Below are 26798 nucleotides of genomic sequence, written 5' to 3'. Positions count from 1 at the left end.
AATAGTTTCTGATTTATTTACTAAGGCTTATATACCCTCACTTATTTTTTGTCTACTTGCCTTTCCTTGGACTGTTTTATTAAGTTATCCTGTCATTAGTGTGCCTGTGTTTATTTCTTGGCATTTCTTGTAGTTGGGTTTTATGTATTACTGAGAGCAGAGATAAAATTTTTGTTTCTTTCTCATAAATTGTAGACTTCAGCAATATAAATTTTTCTTTGCCTTTTGGCCTGATTTCTACTGTGCCTGCTCCTTGCTTGTAATACTTGCCTGTTGTAACTTGGCATTTATAAATTTTTTAGCCTTCTTAATCATTTTCATTTTATTGAACTATAATTTACATATGGTGAAATGCTCAGATATTAAGTGTACTATCCAGTCTGCCTTGACAAATACATATCAAAACATGGTACACTGCCATCACCCCATAGAGTTCTCTTGTGCCTGAGTTTGAGGTCCCCAAGACTACCTCTATATTTAAAGACTTGCTAGAAGTACTCACCGGACTAATCATATAGTCATATTCATGGCTAAGATTTATTGCAGTGATGTAGGAAGGATATACAGCTGGGTCATAATGAAAAAGACACAGGTGGAGTCTAGAGGAATGTGCAGTTTTCTTTATGCTCACTCTCCCCCCTGAGGGGACACATGTAGCTCACTCTTCCCTTAGCAGCAAGAATGACGTGACACATGTGATGTTTCTGCCCATATAAGCCCATCAGAGACTTAGCCCCCAAGTTTTTGATTGTACAGCAATCATATAGGTACCCTTGGCCTTGCATGTACCAAAATTCCAGGCTCCCAGAAGGAAAGCAGGTATTCAGCATGTCGGAGAGAAAAGACTTCCTTCTGCAGTTAGAGTCCTTGGCTAGGCCTGAGAATTAAACTGATGTAAGACAGACTAACAGAAGAAAAGCATGCAAATTTTATTTAACATTTTTACATGCATATGGGGGTCTTCATAAGGAAAATGAAGACCTAAAGCATCAGTTTGGACTCAGAGGTTATATACTTTTTTAACAAAGAAATGATAAATATGTGGAAATGTGATAAGACAAAGGGATTTGGGCTAGAGATAGTCAATTGTGGGAAAGTGACTAAGAAATATATAGGGGGAAGTAATGGAAGATAAAGGTTATTTTAGTAGGGTTTTTTGTACAGGTCCTTTTCAGAGTGAACTTCAGTGTTCTGGTCATGCAAATGTTCTTTTTTTTCTGGTACAGAGAGGGTGCTTTCTTCATGTGAAATTGGTTTTTTGTTCTGTTCTGTTTTGTTTTTTTCCAATTTCTCAGATTTTTTCCCCAAATTTTTATTTAAATTTTAGTTAACATATATAATGTAGTATTGGTCTCAGGAGTAGAATTTAGTAATTCATCATTTAAGTATAACACCCAGTGCTCAAAACAAGTGCCCTCCTAATGCCCATCACCCATTTAACCTTTTCCTCACCCACCTCCCCTTCATCAACCCTCAGTTTGTCCTCTGTAGTTAAGAGTCTCTCTTTTGGTTTGTTTCCCATTTTTCTCCCTTCCCCTATGTGTATTTGTTTTACTTCTTAAATTCCACATATGAGTGAAATCATACAGTATTTGTCTTTCTCTGACTGACGTATTTCACTGAGTATAATACACTCTAACTCCATCCACATTGTTGCAGATGGCAAGATTTCATTCTTTTGATGGCTGAGTAATATTCCATTGTATGTTTATACCATATCTTCTTAATCTACTCATCAGACTTTCATATAAAGTTTTATGACTGTTTTTAGATATAAAGAGAGGAGGTCAGAAAGCCCTTCTTGCATCTGTTGTTACTCAAATTCCCTCATTCAAAATAATAAATATACCAAAGCAGAATATTTTGGAGAGAACCCCTCTCCAAAAGGGGAATATTTTGGAGAGAACCCCCAGAGAATATTTTGTTCTGAACCCCTTCAAACATAAACCATGTTGTCTGGGCAGAAACGATTTAGGTGCAGTGAGTGCCACCTATCAGTTGGAGAAGGGTAGGAATCTCCTGAGATCCAAGTTTTCATATGCTAGCCAGGGTCCATTCTTGCAAGAAGGCCTTGGTAGGGATCTCAGTTTCATGACTTTGTTAACTTTCCTGTACAGTGTCCCTTCTCAGTCATTCTAGTGTATGTATTGAGGTATCTTATTTTTGTTTAATGTTGTGTTTCACTGATACTCATACTACTACTCATCAGATCATTACAACTGATCAACCTCCATTAACACATCAAAATGTCCAAATCCGTAGTTTACATATTTTACAAGTTCATTCTTGGTATGTTACTTTACAGAAGATACTTGCAAATGACATCATACCCAATAAAGAGCTAGCATACAAAATATATAAAGAACTTACAAAACTCAACAACCAAACAACAAATAACCCAAGTAAACAATGTGCAGAATACATGAACAGACATTTCTCCAAAGAAGACATCCAGTTGGCCTTTGGAGTCAGATCCAAAAAAAAAATATTGGTAGGACCATTGTGAAGGAGCCTTATTGCCTGTTTTCTCCTAGGAGTTTTATGGTTTCAGGCAGGTCTTACATTCAAATCTTTTATCCATTTTGAGTTTGTTTTGCATATGGGGTAAGATAGTGATCCAATTGCATTTTTTTTGCGTGTAGCTATTCAGTTTTCTCAACATCATTTGCTGAAGAGACTGTCCTTTTGCCATTGTATATTCTTACCTCCTTTGTTGTAAGTTAATTGCCATGTATGCATGGATTTATTAAGGAGATTTCTGTTATTTTCCATTGATTTATTTTTTTGTTTTTATGCCAATACCATACTGTTCTGATTATTATAGCTTGGAAGTATACTTTGAAATCAGAAAGCATGATACTTGTTAGCTTTGTTCTTCTTTCTCAAGATTGTTTTGGCTATTCAAGGTCTTTGTGGTTCCATATAAATTTTAGAATTATTCTAGTTTTATAAAAAAAAATGTCATTGGAATTTTGATAGGGATTACTTTGAATCTGTAGATTGCTTTTGGTAAAATGGACATTTTAACTCTTAATTCTAACAATCCATGAGCATGGAATAATCGTTCCATTTATCTGTGTCTTCTCCATTTTTTTCCCAACAATGTATTATAGAGTTCAGTATGCAGGTCTTTCACCTCCATGGTTAAATTTATTCCTAGGTATCTTATTATTTTTTTCTGGTGCAGCTGTAAATGGGATTATTTTCATAATTTTTCTCTTATTGTTTATTGTCAATGTATAGAAATTCATATATTTGTGTATATTAATTTTGTATCCTGCAACTTTATTGAATTCCTTTATTCTGTTTTAGTAGGGTCTTTAGGATTTTTTATATATGGCAAACAGTTTTACTTCTTTCTTTCAAATTTGGATACCTTTTATTTCTTTTTCTTGTCTGATTGCTGTGGCTAAGAATTGCAAGACTGTGCTGAATAAAAGTGGGGCTAATGGACAGCCTTGTTTTGTTCCTGATCTTAGCTTTCAGCTTTTCACCATTAATATGATTTTAGCTGTGGGTTAGTCATAAATGGACTTTATTATGTTAAGGTATGTTTCCTCTGTTTTTACTTTGTTGAGAATTTTTATCATAAATGGATGCTAAATTTTGTCAGATGCTTTTTCTGCATCTGTTGAGATGATCATATCATTTTTATCTTTTATTTTGTTAATGCTATATCATATTGATTTTCAGATGTTGAGCCATCCTTGCATCCCTGGAATAAATCCCGCTTGATCATGGTATTTGATCCTTTTAATATATTATTGAATTTGATTTGTTAATATATGTTTTTTTAAAGAAGGGATAACAGTATTTAATGCACAATTTAAATTTTTTTTACTTTTATTTATTTTTGAAGGAGAGAGAGACAGAGCACAAGTTGGGCAGGGGCAGAGAGAGAAGGAGACACAGAATCCAAAGCAGACTCCAGGCTCTGAGCTGTCAGCACAGAGCCCAATGTGGGGCTCAAATTCATGAACTGTGAGATCATGACCTGAGCCAAAGTTGGACACTTAACTGACTGAGCCACCCAGGCACCCCTGGTTTGTTAATATTTTGTTGAGTATTTTTAAATCTGTATTTATCAGGGATACTGGCCTGTAATTTTATTTTTTGTGGTATGATTGTCTGGTTTTGATACAGTGTAATGCTAGCCTTTTTAACTGAGTTTGGAATTGTTTCCTCCTCTTCATTTTTTTTGAAGGAGTTTGAGAAGGTTAAGTATTAATTCTTCTTTGATAGTTTGTTAGTATTCACCAGTGAAGCTGTCTACTCCTAGAGTTTTGTTTTTTGGGAGGTTTTTTATTACTGTTACATTCTCTGTACTAATAATTGGTCTATTCAGAATTGCCTAGTTCTTCATGTTTCACTCTTGGAAGATTATAAATTTCTAGGAACTTACTTCTAAGTTGTTCAGTTTGTTGATGTATAATTTTAATAGTGGTCTCTTATGATCCTTTGTATTTCTGTGGTATCAGTTGTAAATTCTCATCTTTCATTTGTGATTCTATCTGCACCCTCTCTCTCTTTTTCTTGGTGAGTCTAGATAAAGTTTTATCAGTTTTGTTTATTGTGTCAAAGGACTAGCTCTTAGTTTCATTGATCTTTTCTATTGTTTTTTTAGTCCCTAATTTATTTCCATTATAATCCTTATTATTTCTTTTCTGGTAACTTTGGTCTGTGTTTATACTTTTCAAGTTCTTTTAGTTGTAAAATTAGATTGTTTATTTGATACATCTCTTGTTTCTTGAGATAGGGCTAAATTGCTAAAAAAAAAAAAACAAAACAAAACAAAAAAAAAACCTTCCCTTTAAAACCACTTTTGCTGTATATCATAGATTTTGGTGTATCATAATTGTTTGCATTTTTTTTAAATTTCTCCCCTGATTTCTTCTCTGAACTAGTTGCTGATCAGTAGCATGTTTAATCTCCACATATTTGTAGTTTTCTAGTTTCTAGTAATTGACTTTAGTTTTATATCATTGTGTTAGAAAAAAAGGTTGATAAGATTTCAGTTTTCTTGAATTAGTGAGACTAGTTTTGTGGTTTAATATGTGATCAATTCTGGAGAATATTCTGTGTGCATTTGATAAGAATGTATATTCTGCTTTTGTATGGAATGTTTTGTATATATATATTAAGTCCATCAGGTATAATGTGTTATTTAAGGCTGATGTTACCTTATGGATTTTCTGTCTGGATGACCTATCCATGGGGTGTGAAAATCCCCTACTATATACTACTGTCAGTTTCCCAATTTAGGTCTGTTAATATTTGTTTTATGTATTTTGGTGCTTCTTTGATGGGTGTGTATATGTATAAATGTCATATTTCCTTGCTGGATTGACTCTTTGATCATTATGTTGTGGCCTTCTGTATTTTATTATATTTGCATTTCAAAGTCTTCTTTTTTGCATGGTTTTAAAAATTAATTGTGTATTTATTTTTTATTTTTATTTATTTAATATAATTTATTGTCAAATTGGCTTTCATACAACACCCAGTGCTCATCCCAACAAGTGTCTTCCTCAATGCCCATCATCCTCATTCCCCTCTCCACTACCCCGCTTAACCCTCAGTTTGTTCTCTATATTTAAGAGACTCTTGTGGTTTGTCTCCCTTCCTCCCTGTTTGTAACTTTTTTCCCCCTTACCTTCCCCCATGGTCTTCAGCTAAGTTTCTCACGATCCACATATGAGTGAAAACATATGGTATCTGTCTTTCTCTGTATGACTTATTTCACTTAGCATAATGTCCTCCAGTTCCATCCACATTGCTACAAATGGCATGATTTCCTTCTTTCTCATTGCCAAGTAGTATTCCATTGTATATATAAACCGCATCTTCTTTATCCATTCATCAGTTGATGGACATTTGGGCTCTTTCCATAATTTGGCTACTGTTGAAAGTGCTGCTGTAAACATTGGGGTACACGTGCCCCTATGCATCAGCACTCATATATCCCTTGGGTAAATTCCTAGCAGTGCTATTGCTAGGTCATAAGGTAGTTACGTTTTTAATTTTTTGAAGAACCTCCACACTGTTTTCCAGAGCGGCTGCACCAGTTTGCATTCCCAACAACAGTGCAAGATCGTTCCCATTTCTCCACATCCTCTCCAGCATCTATAGTTGCCTGATTTGTTCATTTTAGTCTTTCTGACCTGTGTGAGGTGGTATCTCAGTGTGGCTTTGATTTGTATTTCCCTGCTGAGGAGTAACATTGAGCATTGCTTCGTGTGTCTATTGGCCATTTGGATGTCTTCTTTGGAAAAGTGTCTATTCATGTCTTCTGCCCATTTCTTCACTGGATTATTTGTTTTTCAGGTGTGGGGTATGGTGAGTTCTTTGTAGATTTTGGATACTAGCCCTTTATCCAATATGTCATTTGCAGATATCTTTTCCCATTCCATCGGTAGCCTTTTAGTTTTGTTGATTGTTTCCTTTGCAGTGCAGAAGCTTTTTATCTTCATGAGGTCCAATAGTTCATTTTGGCTCTTAATTTCCTTGCCTTTGAAGATGTGCCAAGTAAGAAACTGCTGTGGCTGAGGTCAAAGAGATTGTTGCCTGCTTTCTCCTCTAGGGTTTTGATGGTTTCCTGTCTCCGTTCAGGTCTTTCATCCATTTTGAGTTTATTTTTGTATGTGGTGTAAGAAAGTGGTCTAGTTTTCATTCTTCTTCATGTTGCTGTCCAGTTCTCCCATCACCATTTTTTTTAATTTTTTTATTTTTTTAATATTTATTTATTTTTGAGAGAGAGAGACAGAGCATGAGCAGAGAGAGAGAGAGGGAGACACAGAATCCAAAGCAGGTGCAAGGCTCTGCGCTGTCAGAACAGAGCCTGATGCGGGGCTTGAACTTATGAACCGTGAGATCATGACCTGAGCCTAAGTCGGACGCTTAACTGACTGAGCCACCCAAACTCCCCTCCCAGCACCATTTGTTAAAGAGACTTTCGTCCATTGGATATTCTTTCCTGCTTTGTCAAAGATGAGTTGGCCATACATTCGTGTGCCCAGTTCTGGGTTCTCTATTCTATTTCGCTGGTCTATGTGTCTGTTTTTGTGCCAATACCAAACTGTCTTGATGATTACAGCTTTGTAGTACGGGCTAAAGTCTGGGATTGTGATGCCTCCCACTTTGGTCTTCTTAATTGTTACTTTGGCTATTCGGGGTCTCTTGTGGTTCCATACAAATTTTAGGATTGCTTGTTCTAACTTTGGGAAGAATGCTGGTGCAATTTTGATTGGGAATGCATTGAATGTGTAGATTGCTTTGGGTACCCTTGACATTTGAACAATATTTATTCTTCCAATCCATGAGCACAGAATGTTTTTTCATTTCTTTGTGTCTCCTTCAGTTTCTTTCATAAGCTTTCTATAGTTTTCAACACATAGGTTAGTTAGGTTTATTCCTAGGTATTTTATGCTTCTTGGTGCAAGTGTGAATGGGATCAGTTTCTTTATTTGTCTTTCTGTTGCTTCATTATTAGTGTATAAGAATGCAACCGATTTCTGTACATGGATTTTGTATCCTGCGACTTTGCTGAATTCATGTATCAGTTCTAGTAGACTTTCAGTGGAGTCTATCGGATTTTCCATGTATAATATCATGTCATCTGCAAAAAGTGAAAGCTTGACATCATCTTTGCCAATTTTGATGCCTTTGATTTCCTTTTGTTGTCGGATTGCTGATGCTAGCACTTCCAACACTATGTCAAACAACAGCGGTGAGAGTGGACATCCCTGTCGTGTTCCTGATCTCAGGGAAAAAGCTCTCAGTTTTTCCCCACTGAGGATGATGTTAGCCGTGGCTTTTCATAAATGGCTTTTATGATGTTTAAGTATGTTCCTTCTATCCCGACTTTCTCAAGGGTTTTTATTAAGAAAGGATGCTGAATTTTGTCAAATGCTTTTTCTGCATCGATTAACAGGATCATATGGTTCTTTTCTATTATTGATGTGATGTATCACATTGATTGAATTGCGAATGTTGAACGAGCCATGCAGCCCAGGAATGAATCCCACTTGTTCATGGTGAATAATTCTTTTTATATGCTGTTGAATTTGATTTGCTAGTGTCTTATTGAGATTTTTGCATCCATATTCATCAGGGATATTGGCCTGTAGTTCTCTTTTTTTGCTGGGTCTCTGTCTGGTTTAGGAATCAAAGTAATGCTGACTTCATAGAATGAGTCCAGAAGTTTGCCTTCCCTTTCTATTTTCTGGAAAAGCTTGAGAAGGATAGGTATTAACTCTGCTTTAAATGTCTGGTAGAATTCCCCAGGGAAGCCATCTGGTCCAGGACTCTGACTTGTTGGAAGATTTTTGATAACAGATTCAATTTCTTCACTAGTTAATGGGTCTGTTCAAATTTTCTGTTTCTTCCTGTTTGAGTTTTGGCAGTGTGTGGGTGTTTAGGAATTTGTCCATTTCTTCCAGGTTGTCCAATTTGTTGGCATATAATTTTTCCTAATATTCCCTGATAATTGCTTGTGTTTCTGAGTGATTGGTTGTAATAAAGCCATTTTCATTCGTGATTTTATCTATTTGGGTCCTCTCTGTTTTCTTTTTGAGAATCCTGGCTAGAGGTTTATCATTTTTTTTTATTTTTTTCAAAAAACCAACTCTTAGTTTCATTGATCTGTTCTGTTGGGTTTTTTTTGTGGGGGGGGGGGTGGATTCTATATGGTTTATTTCTGCTGTGATCTTTGTTATTTCTCTTCTGCTGGGTTTGGGGTTTCCTTGCTGTTCTGCTTCTGGTTCCTTTAGGTGTACTGTTAGATTTTGTATTTGGGATTTTTCTTGTTCTGAGATAGGCCTGGATTGCAATGTATTTTCCTGTTAGGACTCTCTTTGCTCCATCCCAAAGGGTTTGGATTGTTGTGTTTTCATTTTCATTTGTTTCCATATATTTTTTAATTTCTTCTCTAATTGCCTGGTTGACCCAATCCTTCTTTAGTAGGGTGTGCTTTGACCTCCATGCATTTGGAGGTTTTCCAAACTTTTTCCTATGGTTGATTTCAAGTTTCATAGCATTGTGATCTGAAAGTGTGCATGGTATGATCTTAATTCTTTTATATTTGTTGAGGGCTGTTTTATGACCCAGTATGTGATCTATCTTGGAGAATGTTCCTTGTGCACTCAAGAGGAAAGTATATTCTGCTGCTCTAGGGTGGAAAGTTTTAAATGTATCTGTCAAGTCCATCTGGTCTAGTGTATCATTCAGGACCATTGTTTCTTTATGATTTTCTGTCTAGATGATCTGTCCCTTGTTGTAAGTGGAGTAATAAAGTCCCCTGAAATTACCACATTCTTACCAGTAAGATTTCTTATGCTTGTGATTAATTGTTTTATATATTTGGGTGCTGCTGAATTCGGTGCATAGACATTTATAATTGTTAGCTCTTCCTGATGGATAGACCTCATAATTATTATATAATGCCCTTCTTCATCTCTTGTTACAGCCTTTAATTTATTTTTTTTAATATATGAAATTTATTGTGAAATTGATTTCCATACAACACCCAGTGCTCATCCCAAAAGATGCTCTCTTCAATGCCCACCCCCTACCCTTCCTTCCCTCCCACTCCCCCATCAACCCTCAGTTTGTTCTCAGTTTTTAAGTCTCTTATGCTTTGGCTCTCTCCCACTCTAACCTCTTTTTTTTTTTTTCCTTCCCCTCCCCCATGGGTTTCTGTTAAGTTTCTCAGGATCCACATAAGAGTGAAACCATATGGTATCTATCTTTCTCTGTATGGCTTATTTCACTTAGCATCACACTCTCCAGTTCCATCCACGTTGCTACAAAGGGCCGTATTTCATTCTTTCTCATTGCCAAGTAGTATTCCATTGTGTATATAAACCACAATTTGTTTATCCATTAATCAGTTGATGGACATTTAGGCTCTTTCCATCATTTGGCTATTGTTGAGAGTGCTGCTGTAAACATTGGGGTACAAGTGCCCCTATGCATCAGTACCCCTGTATCCCTTGGGTAAATTCCTAGCAGTGCTATTGCTGGGTCATAGGGTAGATCTATTTTTAGGAACCTCCACACTATTTTCCAGAGCGTCTGTACCAGTTTGCATTCCCACCAACAGTGCAAGAGGGTTCCCGTTTCTCCACATCCTCTCCAGCATCTATAGTCTCCTGATATGTTCATTTTGGCTACTCTGACTGGCATGAGGTGGTATCTGAGTGTGGTTTTGATTTGCATTTCCCTGATGAGGAGAGACGTTGAGCATCTTTTCATGTGCCTGTTGGCCATCTGGAGGTCTTCTTTAGAGAAGTGTCTATTCATGTTTTCTGCCCATTTCTTCACTGGATTATTTGTTTTTTGGGTGTGGAGTTTGGTGAGCTCTTTATAGATTTTGGATACTAGCCCTTTGTCGGATATGTCATTTGCAAATATCTTTTCCCATTCCACTGGTTGCCTTTTAGTTTTGTTGATTGTTTCCTTTGCTGTGCAGAAGTTTTTATCTTCATGAGGTCCCAATAGTTCATTTTTGCTTTTAATTCCCTTGCCTTTGGGGATGTGTCAAGTAAGAAATTGCTGCGGCTGAGGTCAGAGAGGTCTTTTCCTCCTTTCTCCTCTAGGATTTTGATGGTTTCCTGTCTCACATTCTGGTCCTTTATCCATTTTGAGTTTATTTTTGTGAATGGTGTAAGAAAGTGGTCTAGTTTCATTCTTCTGCATGTTGCTGTCCAGTTCTCCCAGCACCATTTGTCAAAGAGACATTGGATATTCTTTCCTGCTTTGTCAAAGATGAGTTGGCCATACTTTTGTGGGTCTAGTTCTGGGGTTTCTATTCTATTCCATTGGTCTATGTGTCTGTTTTTGTGCCAATACCATGCTGTCTTGATGATTACAGCTTTGTAGTAGAGGTTACAGCCTTTAATTTAAAGTCTAGTTTGTCTGATATAAGTATGGCTACTCCAGCTTTCTTTTGACTTCCAATAGCATGATGGATAGTTTGCCATCCCCTCACTTTCAATCTGAAGGTGTCCTCAGGTCTAAAATAAGTCTCTCATAGCAAATAGATGGGTCTTTTTTTTTTTTTTATCCATTCTGATACCCTATGTCTTTTGATTGGCACATTTAGTCCGTTTACATTCAGTGTTATTGAAAGATATGGGTTTAGAGTCATTGTGATCTCTGTAGGTTTCATGCTTGTAGTGAGGTCTCTGGTACTTTGTGGTCCTTGCAACATTTCACTCACAGAATCCCCCGTAGGATCTCTTGTAGGGCTGGTTAAGTGGTGATGAATTCCTTCAGTTTTTGTTTAGGAAAACCTTTATCTCTCCATCTATTCTGAATGACAGACTTGCTGGATAAAGGATTCTTGGCTGCATATTTTTTTTTCTATTCATCACATTGAAGATTTCCTGCCATTCCTTTCTGGTCTGCCAAGTTTCAGTAGATAAGTCTGCTACTACCCTTATGTGTCTACCTTTGTTATGTTAAGGCCCATTTATCCCTAGCTGCTTTCAGAAATCTCTCTTTATCCTTGTATTTTGCCAGTTTGACTATGATATGTATGCAGATCGATTCAAGTTGCGTCTGAAGGAAGTTCTCTGTGCCTCTTGGAGGTCTTTTCTTTTTTTTTAACGTTCATTTATTATTGAGACACAGAAAGAGACAGAGCATGAACATGGGAGGGGCAGAGAGAGAAGGGGAGACACAGAATCCAAAGCAAGCTCCAGGCTCTGAGCTGTCAGCCCAGAGCCCAACACGGGGCTCGAACTCACAAACTGTGAGATCATGGCCTGAGCTGAAGTTGGATGTTTAATGGACTGAGCCACCCAGGCGCCCTTGTGCCTCTTGGATTTCAGTGTCTGTTTCCTTCCCCAGATTGGGGAAGTTCTCAGCTATGATTTGTTCAAGTACATCTTCAGCCCCTTTCTCTCTCTCCTTCTTCTTCTGGAACTCCTATGGTATGGATATTGTTCTGTTTCATTGAATCCCTTCGTTCTCTAATTCTCCCCTCATGATCCAGAATTTTTTTCACTCTCTTTTTCTCAGCTTCCTCTTTTTCCATAATTTTATCTTCTAATCCACCTCTTCTCCCCACTGCCTCTTCAGTCAATGTTGTGACCACCTCCATTTTATTTTGCACCTCATTTATAGCATTTTTTAATTCATCATGACTATTTTTTAGTTCCTTGATCTCTGCAGCAATAGATTCTCTGCTGTCTTCTGTGCTTTTCTCAAGCCTAGTGATTAATCTTATGACTATTATTCTAAATTCTTGTTCAGTTATATTCCTTATATCTCTTTTGATCAGTTCTTTAGCTGTCACTTCTTCCTGGAATTTCTTTTGTGGAGAATTATTCCACTTTGTCATTTTGGCTAGTTTTCTGTCCCTTATGCATTTTAAAAGCTTGTTATGTGCTCTGCACCTGTAAGCACTGCTGTATTAAAGGGGGGCGGTCATACACTGTCCAGGGTCTGGCCCTTCAAGCAGTGTTTTTTGGAGAGTGTTACTTGCTCTCTGTTGTGACTTTGGTTATTTTATTTCCCTACTGGCAGTGATTTTTTGGACCCTCCACCAGGTGTGCTTTGATTTGTTCCTTGAAGTAGCCCTGGAAAGGAAAACAAACAAGCAGAAAACAAAAACACACAAACACACAAATTTAAAAATAAGAAAAAAAGAAAAAAACCACAAACACCAGCCAGAAGTAAAGATCAGGGTGGAGACGGTCCTAATGGAAGAGCACATACTAAGAGAGAAAGGACAGGGGCTGGGGAAAAAGAAAAAGTAAACATTGACCAAGCAGAGAGACTAAATGGCCTAATCCAGAGACGGGGGGGGGGGGGGGGGGAGAGGGAGAGAGGGAGAGAGAGAAGGAGGTAGGGGGGAAAAGAAAAGAAGATAAAGTTTCACAGACAGAGAAACTCTACAGCTTAATTATTCCAGAGAGAGTGAAAGGAAAGAAGGAGGTGTAGAACATGTGTCAAGAGAATGGATTAAATATGTCTGTTTAAACAAACCAACAACCAGAGTAACCAGACTAGAAGAGGGAAGAGATAAGAAAAAGAAGGAAGAATATATCTATATAACGAGAATTGTCCAAGAATTAATCCAGGCCATGCAGCAGCGCTAGTCTGGAGGAGGAGGCCATCTGGTTCCTCAGCATCTCTCCCACCCCAGTAGGTACCCAGTTACCCAGCGCAGAGGGGCATGGTTTGGTGTAGGTGGGTCCCACCTCCACTGTGGGCCCCACCAACTGATCCCTGAGGCCCCCGACTGATCCCTGAGGTGGTGGGGATAAAAATGGTGACTCCCTCCTCCCCAGTCTCTCTTCCACAGACCCAGTGTCCCAAATCACCTCGTTAGAGCCATCCTCACTGTGCCACAGGTACAGACGAGGTGGTCTGTCTCACTCTGCTAACTCCCACACCCTGGCGCTTGCTGGGTGGGATTCAGACTCCTGCTCGGCACGCCCCAGTACTGGGAAGCGCAGCTCCACTCCACCCGATATGTGATCCCTGGACAGGCTTTGTCCTGTCCTGCAGCATTCCAGGAGGGAATCCCTTTTTCCTACTGCAGACTGCGCCCCTGACCTAGCCACCAAGCCGAAGGCTGACTCCCCTCCTCTTCAGGTGCACGAACAGGGCAGCCGGCCCCAGTCTGGAGAAAGCCCAGCAGTTACAGGTTGGATCTTTCCCCATCCCAGTCCAAGGTTTTCCTCTTGTCCAGATACAGTCCTATGCTTCCCAAGTTGCTCTTTCTCTTCCCTTTGTCTGTCCACAGAAGAGGATCCCTCCCCTCCATTCCTTTAATCTCTCCCAGTTCGCAGCCATGCACCTCTGGCCTATCAGATTGTCCCGGTGTATCCCTGGCAGTGACTCAGTCTCTTTTCCTCCCAGACTCTTGGGGTTCAAAGTCCTTTGGCTTCAACACTTCTTTGTTTGAGAAATGTGGGAAGTTCGGATCCCCCTACTTCTCCACCATGTTGGCCCCCTCCTAATTATTTATTTTTAAATAGGCTCCATACCCAGTGTGGGGCTTGAAGTCATGACCCTGAGGTCAAGTCACTTGCTCTACTGACTGAGCCAGTCAGTTACCCTTAAAGTCTGTTTTGACTCTACTATAAGTAGAGCTACATCAGCTTTCTTTTTGTTTCAGAGAAACATGGAATATCTTATTCTGTCTGTCCTTCTTAAGTGAGTCTCCTATAGGCAATACATAGGTGTGTCTCATTTTTTTATCCAGTCAACAGCCATTCTTTGTCTTTTGATTGGAGAATTGAGTCCATTTATGTTTAAAATAATTATTGATTGTAGAGTAGTTCTATTTTTAGTTTTTTGAGGAACCTCCATACTCTTCTCCAGAGTGGCTACACCAGTTTTCATTCCCACCAGCAGTGCAAGATGGTTCCCCTTTCTCTGCATCTTCGGTAACACCTGTTGTTTCTTGTGTTGTTAATGTAATTCTGACAGGTGTGAGGTAGTGCCTCATTGTGGTTTTGATTTTTATTTCCCTAATGATAAGTGATAGTGAGCATTGTTTTCTGTGTGTTAGCCATCTGGGTGTCTTCTTTGGAAAAGGGCCTCTTCATGTCTTCTTTGTTTCCATGTCTTAACTGGGTTGTTTGTTTTTTGGGTGTTGAGTTTGGTAAGTTCTTTATAGATTTTGGATACTAACTCTTATCAGCTGTGTTACTTGGAAATGTCTTCTCCCATTCCATAGGATGCCTTTTAGTTTTGTTGGTTGTTGCCTTCACTGGGCAGAAACTTTTTTATCTTGATGAAGTCCCATTAGTTCATTTCTGTTTTTGGTTCCTTTGCCTCTGGAGACCTGTCTAGTAAGAAGTTGCTACCTCCAAGGTCAAAAGAGGTTGCTGCCTATGTTCTCCTCTAGGATTTTAATAGTTTCTGTTTCACATTTAGGCCTTTCATCCATTTTGAATTTATTTTTGTGTATGGTGTAAGAAAGTGGTTCAGTTTAATTTTTCTGCATTTCACCATTCAGTTTTCCCAACACCATTTGTTGAAGAGAGTGTCTTTTTTTCCACTGGATATTCTTTCCTGCTTTGTCGAAGATGAATTGACCATATAGTTGTGAGTCCATTTCTGGGTTTTCTGTTCTATTACATTGATCTGTGTGTCTGTTTTTGTGACACTACCATACTATCTCAATGACTACAGCTTTGGAGCATAGCTTGAAGTCTGGAATCGTGATGCGTCCAGTTTTGCTTTTCTTGTTCATGATTGCTTTGCTAATTCAGATTCTTTAGTGGTTCCATACATAGTTTAGGATTGTTTGTTCTCGCTCTGTGAAAATGCTAGTGGTATTTTGATAGGGGTTGCATTAAATGTGTAGATTGCTTTGGATAGTATAGACATTTTGACATTGTTCCTCCTATCCATGAGCATGGAATTTTTTTCCCATTTCTTTGTGTCCTTTCCGTTTTCTTTCATAAGTGTTCTATAGTTTTTAAAGTACAGATCCTTTACCTCTTTGGTTAGGTTTATTCCTAGGAATCTTACTATTTTTGGTGCAGTTGTAAGTGGGATTGACTCCTTGATTTCACTTTCTGCTGCTTCATTCACTTTCTGCTGTATAGAAATGCAACATATTTCTGTACATTGATTTTATAATCTGGAACTTTGATGAATTCATATATCAGTTTGAGTAATATTTGGTGGAAACTTTTGGGTTTTCTGCATAGAGTATCATGTCGTCTGCAGATAGTAAAAATTTGACTTCTTTCTTTCCTATTTGGATGCCTTTATTTCTTTTGTTGTCTGATTGCTGAGACTAAGACTTCCAGTATTGTGTTAATTAGGATTGCTGAGTATGGACTTCCCTTCTTGGTTCTGACCATAAAGGAAAAGCTCTGTTTTTCCTCAGCAAGGACGATATTATCTGTGGGTCTTTTGTATATGGCTTTTATGGTGTTGAGGTATGTTCCATGTATTCCTACTTTGTTGAGGGTTTTTATCAAGAATGGATGCTGTGTTTTGTGAAATGCTTTTTCTGCATCTGGTAAGAGGATCATGGGATGCCTGGGTGGTTCAGTCAGTTAAGCATCCAACTCTTGATTTCAGCTCAGGTCATGATCTCATGGTCTGTGAGACTGAGCCCCACATTGGGCTCTGCACTGAGGGTGCAGAGTCTGCTTGGGATTCTCTCGCCCTCCCTTTCTCTTGGCCCCTTCCCAGCTTTCTCTCTCTATCAAAATTAACAAATAAACTCTTAAAAAAAGAAGATCGTATGCTTCTTATCCTTTCTTTTATTAATGTAGTGTATCACATTGATTGATTTGTGAATATTGAACCAGCCCTGCAGCCCAGAAATATATCCCACTTGATCATAGTAAATAATTCCTTTAGTACACTGTAGTTTCAATTTGCTAGTAACTTGTTAAGAATTTTTGCATCACTTTTCATCAGGAATATTGGCCTGTAGTTCTCCATTTTAGTGTGGTCTTTGTCTGGTTTTTGAATCAAGGTAATGCCGGCCTCATAGGAGTTTGGAAGTTTTCCTTCTGTTTCAATTTTTTTGGAAAAATTTGAGAATAGATATTAACTCTTCTTAAATATATGGTAGAAGTCCCCTGGGAAGCCATCTGGCCCTGCCTGGACTTATGTTTGTTGGCAGATTTTTGATTACAGATTCAGTTTCTTTTCTGGTTATGGGTCTGTTCACATTTTCTACTTCTTCCTGTTTTAGTTTTGGTAGTTTGTGAGTTTCTAGGAATTTGTCCATTTCTTCCAGATTGCCCAGTTGTTGGCGTATAATTTTTCTTAGTAATCTCTTCTAGTAGTTTGTGGTGTTGGTTGTGATTTCTCCTCTTTCATTTGTGACTTTATCTATTTGGGTCCTTTCTCTTTTCTTTTTCATAAGTCTGGCTAGGGTTTTATCAATATTGTTAATTCTTTCAAAGAACCAGCTCTTGGTTTCATTTTGTTCTACTGTTTCTGGGGATTTTCGTTTATTTGTTGTGGCGTTTTTTTTGCTTCTATATCATTTATTTATGGTCTATTGTATATTATTTACCTTATTCTGCTGGCTTTAGGCTTTATTTGCTGTTCCTTTTCTAGCTCCTATAGGTGTAAGTTTAGGTTGTGTGTTTGGAGACTTTCCTTGTTCCTTCCCTCTTAGGACTACCTTTGCTGCAGCCCAAATGTTTTGGATTGTTGTGTTTTCATTTTAATTTGCTTCCATGTATTTTTAAATTTCTTCTCTAATTTCCTGGTTAACCCATTCATTCTTTTGTAGGATGTTCTTTAACCTCTATGTATTTGTGGTCTTTCCAAATTTTTTCTTGTGGTTGACTTGCAGTTTCATAGTGTCGTGATCTGAAAATATGCATGGTATGTTGTTGATCTTTTTGTACTTGTTGAGGTCTGATTTGTGACCCAGGATGTGATCTATTCTGGAGAATGTTCCATGTGTACTTGAGAAGAATGGTATTCTGCTGCTTTAGAAGAAATGTTCTGAATATATCTGTGAAGTCCATCCAGTACAGTGTGTCATGCCAAGCCATTGTTTCCTTGTTAATTTTTTGCTTAAGGTGATCTATTCATTGCTGTGAGTGGTATTAAAAATCTCCCATTATTATTTTCAGTGAGTTTCTTTATGTTTATTAATTTATTTATATATTTGGGTGCCATCAAGTTGGGGGCATATATATTTATAGTTGTTATATCTTCTTGATGCATGGGCCCCTTAATTATGATATAATGCCCTTCTTCATCTCTTGTTACAGTCTTTGTTTTAAAGTCTGGTTTTTGTGATAGAAGTATGGCTACTCTGACTTCCTTTTGATCTCCATTACCATGATAGATGGTACTTCAACCCCTCACTTCCAGTCTGCAGGTGTCTTCAGATATAAAATGAGTTTCTTGTAGGCAGCATATAGAAGATGGGTCTTGTTTTTTTAGCCATTCTAATACCCTGTGTCTTTTGATTGGAACATTTACTTCATTTACATTCAGAGTGATTACTGAAAGACATGCGTTTAGTGCCATTGTGTTACCTGTAAAGTTGGTGTTTCTGGTGGTGTTCTCTATTCCTGTCTAGTCTTTGCTGCTTATGGTCTTTTCTTCCCCACTCAGCCCCCTTTAATATTTTTTTGCAGGGCTGGTTTAGTGGTCATGAACTCCTTTAGTTTTTGTTTATCTGGGAGACTTTTTATCTTGCCTTCCATTCTGAATGACAGCCTTGCTTGATAAAGTATTTTTGGCTGCATATTTTTCCCATTTAATGTGTTGAATATATCCTGCCACTCCCTTCCAGCTCTCTAAGCTTCTGTGGACAAATCTGCTGTGAATCTTACCTGTCTTCCTTGTACATTAGGGATTTTTTTTCCCTTGCTGCTTTCATGATTCTTTCCTTTTCTTTGTGTTTTGTGAATTTGACTACGATGTGTTTTGGTGATGGCCAGCTTTTGTTGAATTTAATGCAGGTTCTCTGTGCTTCTTGAATTATGATTTCTGTGTCCTTTCCCATATTAGGGAAATTTTCAGCTATAAGTTGCTCACATAAACCTTCTGCCCCTTTTCTGTCTTTTCATCTTCTGGGATTCCTAGGAAATGAATGTTATCCCATTTTAATAAATCACTGAGTTCCCTAAGTCAAGCTTCATGATCCAATACCTTTGTTTTCCTATTCTTTTCAGCTTCATTATTTTCCATAACTTTATCTTCTGTATCACTGGGTTAGTCCTCTGCTTTGTCCATCCTTGTTGTCATTGCACCAGTTGGCTTTGTGTCTCAGTTAATAGCTCTTTTTGTTTCAGCCTGAATGGTTTTTAGTTCTTGTATCTCTACAGTAATGGATTCTGTAGAGTCTTCTGTGATTTTCTTAAGCCCAGTTAGTATCCTTATAATTGTTGTTTAAATTCTGGTTCACACATCTTACCTATATCTATATTGAAATCCCTGGCTGCTGCTACTTGTTTTTTGGGGGTGAATTCCTCCAATTTGTCATTTTGTCTAGTTCAGTTTTTTGTGTATGATTGTTAGGAAAGCCTGTTATATTCCTGCTCCTGAGAATAATGGCTATATTAAGAAGAAGTCCAAAAACAAAAACAGAAAAGAAGTCCTATACTGACTTGGGTCTGCTGCTTCAGGAGGTGTTTGGAGTGTGCATTCTACTGTTGTGTTTTCACTGCTCCTTCCCACAGGTCTGTCCTTTGCAGAGTTTTTCCTTGCCTTCAGAAGCAGGTGGGTGTATTTGGACCTTGTCCAGTATGTTGCAAGTTTTAATTAAGTGTGTTTTTGTCTGCTTGATAAAGGAAGATAGATCATTTAAAAAAAAAAAAAAGAGGAAGAGGAAAAGGAAGAAGAAGAAGCAGCAGCAGCAGAAGTTGCTAGAGGGATCCTATTTCCCCTAGAGCTGAAGCTTTGCAGCACTCTGTGATCAATAGATTTAGTGCATGGGAGGGGTTTGTGCTGGTCCTCTGGTGGAGGGGTCTGCTGCACTGATTCTCAGACAGACTTGCCCTAGTGGAGATGCACCTGCAAGGTGCAAGACTGTGGGACTTTGTGTAAGCGGCCCTGGCCTCCAGTTTTGGCATTGTTTTGCTCACTGAAGTTGGTCAGGACTGATGGAGAAAGAGGGTGGAAATGTCATCACCCCACTGTCTTATCTCCAGAGCAGGGAGCTTGTGCCTGCCACTCTTCAGGAAGCCCTCACAGGAGAGGAAACATTCACCCTTTTGTGTCCCTGGCTTCTGTCAGATCCCTGCCTTCACTATGTCTGTGCCTGAGCTGTCTGCCTACCATGCAGCCCAGTACTCCTGTGTTTTGTCTCAGTGGGTTTCCAAACTCCAAATTTCAGGCATCTGTGTTGCACATACCCACACTGCTCCTCTGGGGGAGGGTCTCACTGTGCTGTGGCCAGTGCTAGTTTGTCCCAGAAAATGTACATGCGACTGTGCAGCAGTTCAGTTTATGGTAAAGCACAGCAAAAAACCAGCACCAAGGTGCTGCCCTCAGCCTGTGTCTTCATTCCTATGCTAGTGAACAGAGCAGTACTTTGGTGCCACAGCTTCTTTTGTCCCTGGAGAAGCCATGACAAACTCCCAAATGTACTCCAAGAAGGGGTACTGTTTCTCCCCATGCAACCCAGGGGATCCTTAGACCATGCTGCCTGCTCCTGGGTCTCTGCCCTTCTTCCCTACCAGAATGCCACTAAGCTGACCAGGCACAACCCTGGCAATGCCACAGACTTCTAAAACTTCAGATTTTGTGCTCCACTGCCTATAAAAATTTGCAGTCATTGGTTTTGGGTATGAGTTTTCTTGTGCAATTCCCTGCATGTGCTTTCATGCACTCTCTCCCTCTTTCTCTTCCCTGTGTGTGTGTGTGTGTGTCACTCCTCTCTCCATGATCAGGTCTCCTTCTCCTCTGCAGCACCGACAGTTCTTTTCTCCCCCAAATCCACTCTCTGCAGCTTCTACCTTCCAAAAGGTGGCCATTGTTCCATCTGTAGATGTGCAGTTTGTGCTCTCAGTCCTCAGATCAATTTCTTGAATATTCAGAATGATTTGATATTTATCTAACTGTGTTTGAGGGACCAGGCAAGCTTAGGGTCCCCCTACTCTTCTACCATCTTACTTAACTCATCTCAATTTTTACTTTTTTTGTGACTTTTCATTTTGTTGATGTGTTTTCCTAATTTTATTTAGTTGTACTAAATAAAAGCATTGTACTCCGTGCTGCTTGTAGTTTGCTAAAGTCCTTTAAGAGCATTATCCTGAATTCTTTGTCAGACACTTTGTAGACCTCCATTTTTTAAGGGTTAGTCATTGGAGTTTTATATTCCTTTGGTGGTGGTCACATTTCTTAGATTATTCATAATCCTTGTGGCCTTGTGTCTGGCACTTCAGGAAGTAGGTACATCTTCCAGTCTTTGTAGACTGGGTTTGTCAGGAAAAGCCCTTCACCAGTTAGCCAGTCCAGAGTTTCTGGGTGGGCAGTCTGGTGCTGTCCACAAATGGGCTACTGCCGGTGGGCTGACCCGGTATCTGGAGCAGCAGGTGTGAAGGCCTGGTATTTGGGTGCATGGGGGCCAGTCTAGTGCCTAGGTCTATAGGGATAGGTGTGGTACTTGAGTGGTGGTAATGGACCTTGGGACCTGGGTCTGTGTGGGTACTACTAGAGCCAGGTCTACAGGAGCCATCCAGCACCCTGGAGCACCGTGGTGGGCCCAGCAACAGGTCCATGGGTACTGGTCTGATACTGGGACAGGTCAGGAGCCTGGTTTCACAGGAGTGAGCCTAGAGACTGAAGCCATAGGTACTGGCCTGACCCTAGGGTTTTCTGGGAACCTGGACTATAGGAGGCTGCCTATAACCTCGGTATGCAACATGGAGGTTGCGTCTGTGGGGGCTGATATGGTCCTGAGGTGGGATGGGAACGTGGGTCCCCACGGCTGGTCTGGTGGTGAGGTAAGCCAGAAACCTGAATGTGTGGGAGCCAGGATGCAATTTAAGTCCATGGAGGCCAATTTGGTACTGGGGTTAGCTGGCAGCCTGAGTTCACAGGTGCCTATCTGGAACCTGGGTTTATGGGGACTAGTTGGGAGGCTAGAGCCACAGGAACCACCACAGTCATGGAACTGGTGAGCATTGGAGTGAGCCAGGAGCCTGGCTTTTGACCCTGTCAGGAGCTTGGTGCCATGGAGTGGCTAGCATCAGAATGGACTGGGAATCTGCTGGATGGGAGCTGGGTGGTGCCAGAGTGGATTGGGAGGGTGGGTTTATGGGAGCCATCCCACTGGGATCCTGGGACTGTGGGAGGCACCTGGAGCAGTCTGGTTCTTAAGATGGCGATTATATCTTCAGCATACAGGAAATCTAATGATAAGTGTATAATTCTACATATACATGCAGAGGTAAATAAATTGTGCATAATGTATAATTTCAGGTATAGTGTTACATATGTATTCCATACAAGGACTTTATGCGCACCTTATTTTAATAATTGTTCAATTTATAAAATTCATATTCTAGCATTATACATCTCTCCAGAAGAAAAAAAAAAGCCAAGAGGGAAAACACTGTATATTGTAGTGATTTATGAGACTTTTTCCACCAAAAAGCCAAAAAAATTCAGCCATTCTCCGAACATACCTTGTAGTTTTATGCCATCCTACCTTTCTTCTTATTACTTTCCCTCCTCTGTCTGTTGAAATCTAATTTATCCTTTTGGTTCCTGACTGAGTGTTGCCAGTTCTAATAAGCCTACCAAGAGCTGACACAATGAATTAGCTTTTCTTTCTATATTTTTGAGCTATCTTTACATTTCCCACATTCTGTTGTGTATTTTCAGTATTGTTTTAGGAAGCAGGTGTGACTCTCAGTTCCTAAATATGAATGAAAGTGGGTTAAAAACATTATTTCCAAGTTTGCTTAATGTTGCTACATGTAATACATAGAGAAGACTATTATATAAGAAATTTAAACTATAATGAAGAAATACTTATTTTTTATAGTATTAAATAATAACATTTACAGGAATTTAGAGCCACTTGTAAACCTCTCTCCAAACCTAGTCTATAGGTATTCTGATAATTTGGATTAATCCTTTCCTTGTTTCAGTATAATTCCTGTGAATACATTCTTAATCACTATGTGGTGAAGTTTTGCCTTTTGAACTTGAGCTAAATGGGAAGTTAATGAATATATTCTTCTTCGACTTGCTTTTCTCTTTTCTTTCTTTTTCTTTTTTCTTTAAGGTGGTGGGGGGAAGGGGTAGGGAAAGAGGAAGAGAGAATCTTAAGCAGGCTCCATTCTTAGTGAAGAGCCCGACATGTGGCTCGATCTCACGACCCTGATATCATGACCTGAGCCAAAATCTAGAGTCATACACTTAATCAACTGAGCCACCTGGGCACCCCAAATTTGCTTTTCATTGGTAAGTACTATGTTGGCATGTTTAGACTGCATAATTGCAGTTAATACCTATCATTGATTTGCAATATTCTGTTGTACACATACATTGCAGTTTCCATTCCACTGTTGATTTTTGGGTGGTGTTTAGGTTTTCTGTATTACAAATAGTTATATTAAGTGTACTCATGGATATTTTCCTTGTTGCGTGTATGTATGTATTTTATTTGGATATATATCATGAAACCATTCTCACCATCATTCTATGAAAGAATTAGGATTTGGCCCTAATATCCACAGGCATATAACCATTTGGAGAAATGGAGCCACATCTTAATTGCACTCTACATATGTTCATTAGATGGTAAATAAACTAACAGAAAAATAGACACGGTATGACTTTCTTTAATTCAAATATGTAATCATAATTGCTATCAGTATTTGAGACTGATTGAAAGGAAAATTAGGAGAAAGAAGTAATTCTATTATCTGCTTGATATCCACATTTTTAGGTAACTTAACATTATGAAATCTTTCCTCTATCCCCAGAATTGAATTGTAGAAGAGTGGACTTGTTGACATTCAACCAATTTGCAGTGCTCCTCTGGAAAAATTTCACTTTAAAGGTGGGTGAAGGCATCCATATAAAATGTTCATAAATTCCCGTTTGTTGCAGTTGAGGGGTATGTGTGTACATGCTTTTGAAAAAACCAATTCCAAAGCTCTTCTAAATGTATAAAACTGGTTAATCAATAGTTTAGTATGACCTATTAGAAAGTTGGGAGGGGAGAAGACGGGGTAGCACAAGATAGTCTAGGAAGCACTTGGCTGTTTCAGAGTGAAATTGGCAGAAGTTCAGTATCATAGAGCTATCCATTTGCATTAAATGTGTATTCTCAGATTAATTAATACCATCTTTTTGTTCCTCTTCTAGAGGAGGCATTTCTTTAATTTAATATTGGAAGTCTTATCAGTACTGGTGTTCCCAACGAGATTTAGGTATTCCGTACAATTATTAATATAAAGGCTGTTGGACCTTACAATTTTACTTCTCAGCCCATCAATACTCTGCCTCCTTTCTTCATAAATCCTGAAGACTGGGAATTGATTTATGTGCCTTCTAATATTAATTTGGTAAACAACATTGCTGAGAATGTGAAGAGGAATCTGAACATCAGTGTAAAAGGTTAGAAATTAAAATTTTCTGTAAAACTTATTAAATTGCTTTTCAGTGGAGATAAAGTGGTGTTTTAAAAAAGAATAAAATCAGAGGAATCACTCTTGCTATTTTTCTTTTATTTTGTGGGGGGAAGTGTAAAAGGAGAGGTGGGGGGAGGGAATATGAAGCAGGCTCCACACCCAACGCAGAACCCAGCGTGGGGCTCAATCTCATAACCATGAGATCATGGCCTAAGCTGAAATCCAGATTCAGATGCTCAACCAACTGAGCCATCCAGGTGCCCCACACTTCTTGATTTTAAAACTTGCAGTATAACTGTAGTTGTAAAGACAATGTGGTATTGGTGGAAGGATAGACACATAAATCAATAAAACAATACAGGCCTACCACAGGGAGATATTGTGTCTCAGTTTCAAACCACTGAAGTAAAGCAGATATCACAGTAAAGCTAGTTAGATGAATGTTTTGGTTTCCTAGGACATAAAAAAAGTTATGTTTACACTCTACTGTAGCCTGTTAAGTGTGCAGTAGCATTATGTCTAAGAAAGCATTGCATATCTTAATTAAAAAATACTTGTTACCAGAGTGCCTAGGTAGCTCAGTCAGTTAAGCATCTGACTTCGGCTCAGGTCATGATCTCACAATTCATGAATTCAACCCCTGCATCAGGCTCTGTGCTGACAGCTCAGAGCCTGGAGCCTGCTTCAGTTTTTGTATCTCCCTCTCTGTCCCTTCCTCACTCACGCTCTTGGTCTCTCTCTCGCGCTCTCTGTCTCTCTCTCAAAAATTAATAAATGCTTAAAAAAATACTTGTTAGTGCTAAAAAATGCTGACCATCTTCTGAGCTTTCAGCGAGTCATAATCACTGATCACATATCACCATACAAATAAAATAATGATGAAAAAGTTTGAAATATTGCAAGAAATACCAAAATGTGACATATAGACATGAAATGAGCAAATACTGTTGGAAAAATGGTGCCAGTAGACTTGCTTGACTCAGGGTTGCCACAAACCTTCAATTTGTAAGAAACACAGTATCTGTAAAGTGCAATAAAACAAGTTTTACCTGTGGAGAACCCAAAGATCTGCCAAAATATTTTTTTACAATAGTGGAAGGACAATCTTTTCAACACATGGTGCTGAACAATTGGACATCAGTAGCTAAAACAGTGAAACCTCACTCTTAAACAGAAAATACATCAAAATGGATTACAGATCTAAAAGTAAAATGATAAAACACTTAGGAGAGAGCATAGGAGAAAACCTTTGTAACTTCATAAAGAATTAGTTGAAGAATTCGTAAGCATGATCCCATTTCTGAAAAAATGAAAAATTGGACTTCTAATATATAATATTAGTGGTTGCTCTTGGGATTAAAATTATGCATACATAATTTTTCAGTCAATTTAGAATATTTTACTACTTTATTGTAATGGCAAATGTTTACCAGTGTATAGGTCCCTTTATATTTCTCTCCTCAGTTTGTAGTTTTCACATCTATGTAAGTTGAAAACTATACCAGGAAGTGTTATAATTCACACACATATTTTAAAAAACTTAAAACTATTTAACCAGATATTTACCATAGTTCTTGCTTGTAACTTTATTCTTGAAATTCCAACTTTCCTTCTTCTATCATTTAACTTCTTTCAGAAGAAATTTCTTTAACAATTTTTTAGAGCATGTCTACTAGCATTGAATTCTCTTTGTTTTCCTTCATCTGAGAATGTCTTTAATTCATCTTCATTCCTGAAGATTATTTTCATTTGGTATAAAATTTTGGATTGACAGTCTTTTCAACATTTAAAAAGTATTTGCCACTTTTTTCTGACTTCCTTGGTTTTTGAAAAGAATCTGCATTTGAATCCTTGTTCTTTTTTATAGGTACTGTATCATTTCTGTCTGGCTGCTTTCAAGATATTTTCTGTCTTTATTTGTCAAAACTATTATTACTATATGTCCGAGTGTAGATTTCTTTTGATTTATTCTGTTAGGGGTTCACTGAGCCTTGTGAATCTGTAAGTTTCTATCTTTCATGAAATTTGAAGAGTTTTCAATAATTATTTCTCAAAGATGTGTTGTCCCATAGGTCATTAAGGATCTATTCAAGTTTTTTTCCCATTTTTTCCATCTCTCATTCAGATTAGATAATTTCTACTGATCTGTCTTCATGACTCCTTCCTCTGTTATCTCTCTACAGCTTTTGAGCCATCATATGAGTTGTATTTTTAAGTGCAATTTGAAGTGATCTCCATCTCCTGATTTATCTTGTTTTGAGACAGGTTTTTTTGGGCTCCTGGCTGGCTCAGTTGGTAGAGCCTATCACTCTTGATCTCAGGATTGGTAGAGCATGTGACTCGTGATTTCAGGATTGTAAATTCAAGCCCCAGATTGGGCATGGAGCCTACTTTAAAAAGAAAACAGAAAAAAGAAAACTGTGACACAGCTTTTTGAAATATAAGGCATATACCATACATTTACCCATTTAAAACATACAATTCAGTGTCTTTTAGTGGATTCACAGAGTTGTGCATCCATTACCACAATCAATATTAGAGCATTTTAATCACCAAAAGTAAATCCTGTAACCTTTAGCCATGACTCTACAATTTCCTATCCCACCGGGATTAGGAAAACACTAATCTACTTTCTGTCTCTATCAATTTGCCTATTATAAACCTTTTATATAAATGGTTTGTAAAGAAATCTTATATGTATAAATTTTATATAAATGGAAATTGTGGGCTATTGTGCCTGGCTTTTTTCAT

At 38.4% G+C, this 26798-nt stretch overlaps 1 protein-coding gene across 1 annotated transcript in view; it reads left to right on the top strand.

Annotated features, from left to right (window-relative positions):
• The first annotated feature begins 13554 nt into the window (after positions 1-13554).
• LOC102962732 (phospholipid-transporting ATPase ABCA3-like) overlaps positions 13555-26798 on the top strand; it is a 47649-nt gene continuing 34405 nt past the window's right edge. The window contains exons 1-3 of the mRNA XM_042971610.1: positions 13555-13654; positions 23397-23473; positions 23904-24033. The gene's annotated coding sequence lies outside the window, so the exon portion shown is untranslated. The remainder of the gene's footprint in view (positions 13655-23396; positions 23474-23903; positions 24034-26798) is intronic.

The sequence above is a fragment of the Panthera tigris genome, chromosome E3 (assembly GCF_018350195.1).
Source record: "Panthera tigris isolate Pti1 chromosome E3, P.tigris_Pti1_mat1.1, whole genome shotgun sequence".
Lineage (NCBI taxonomy): Eukaryota > Metazoa > Chordata > Mammalia > Carnivora > Felidae > Panthera > Panthera tigris.
Note: the sequence above shows the minus strand (reverse complement) of the source record. Positions and strands in the feature narration are given on the sequence as shown.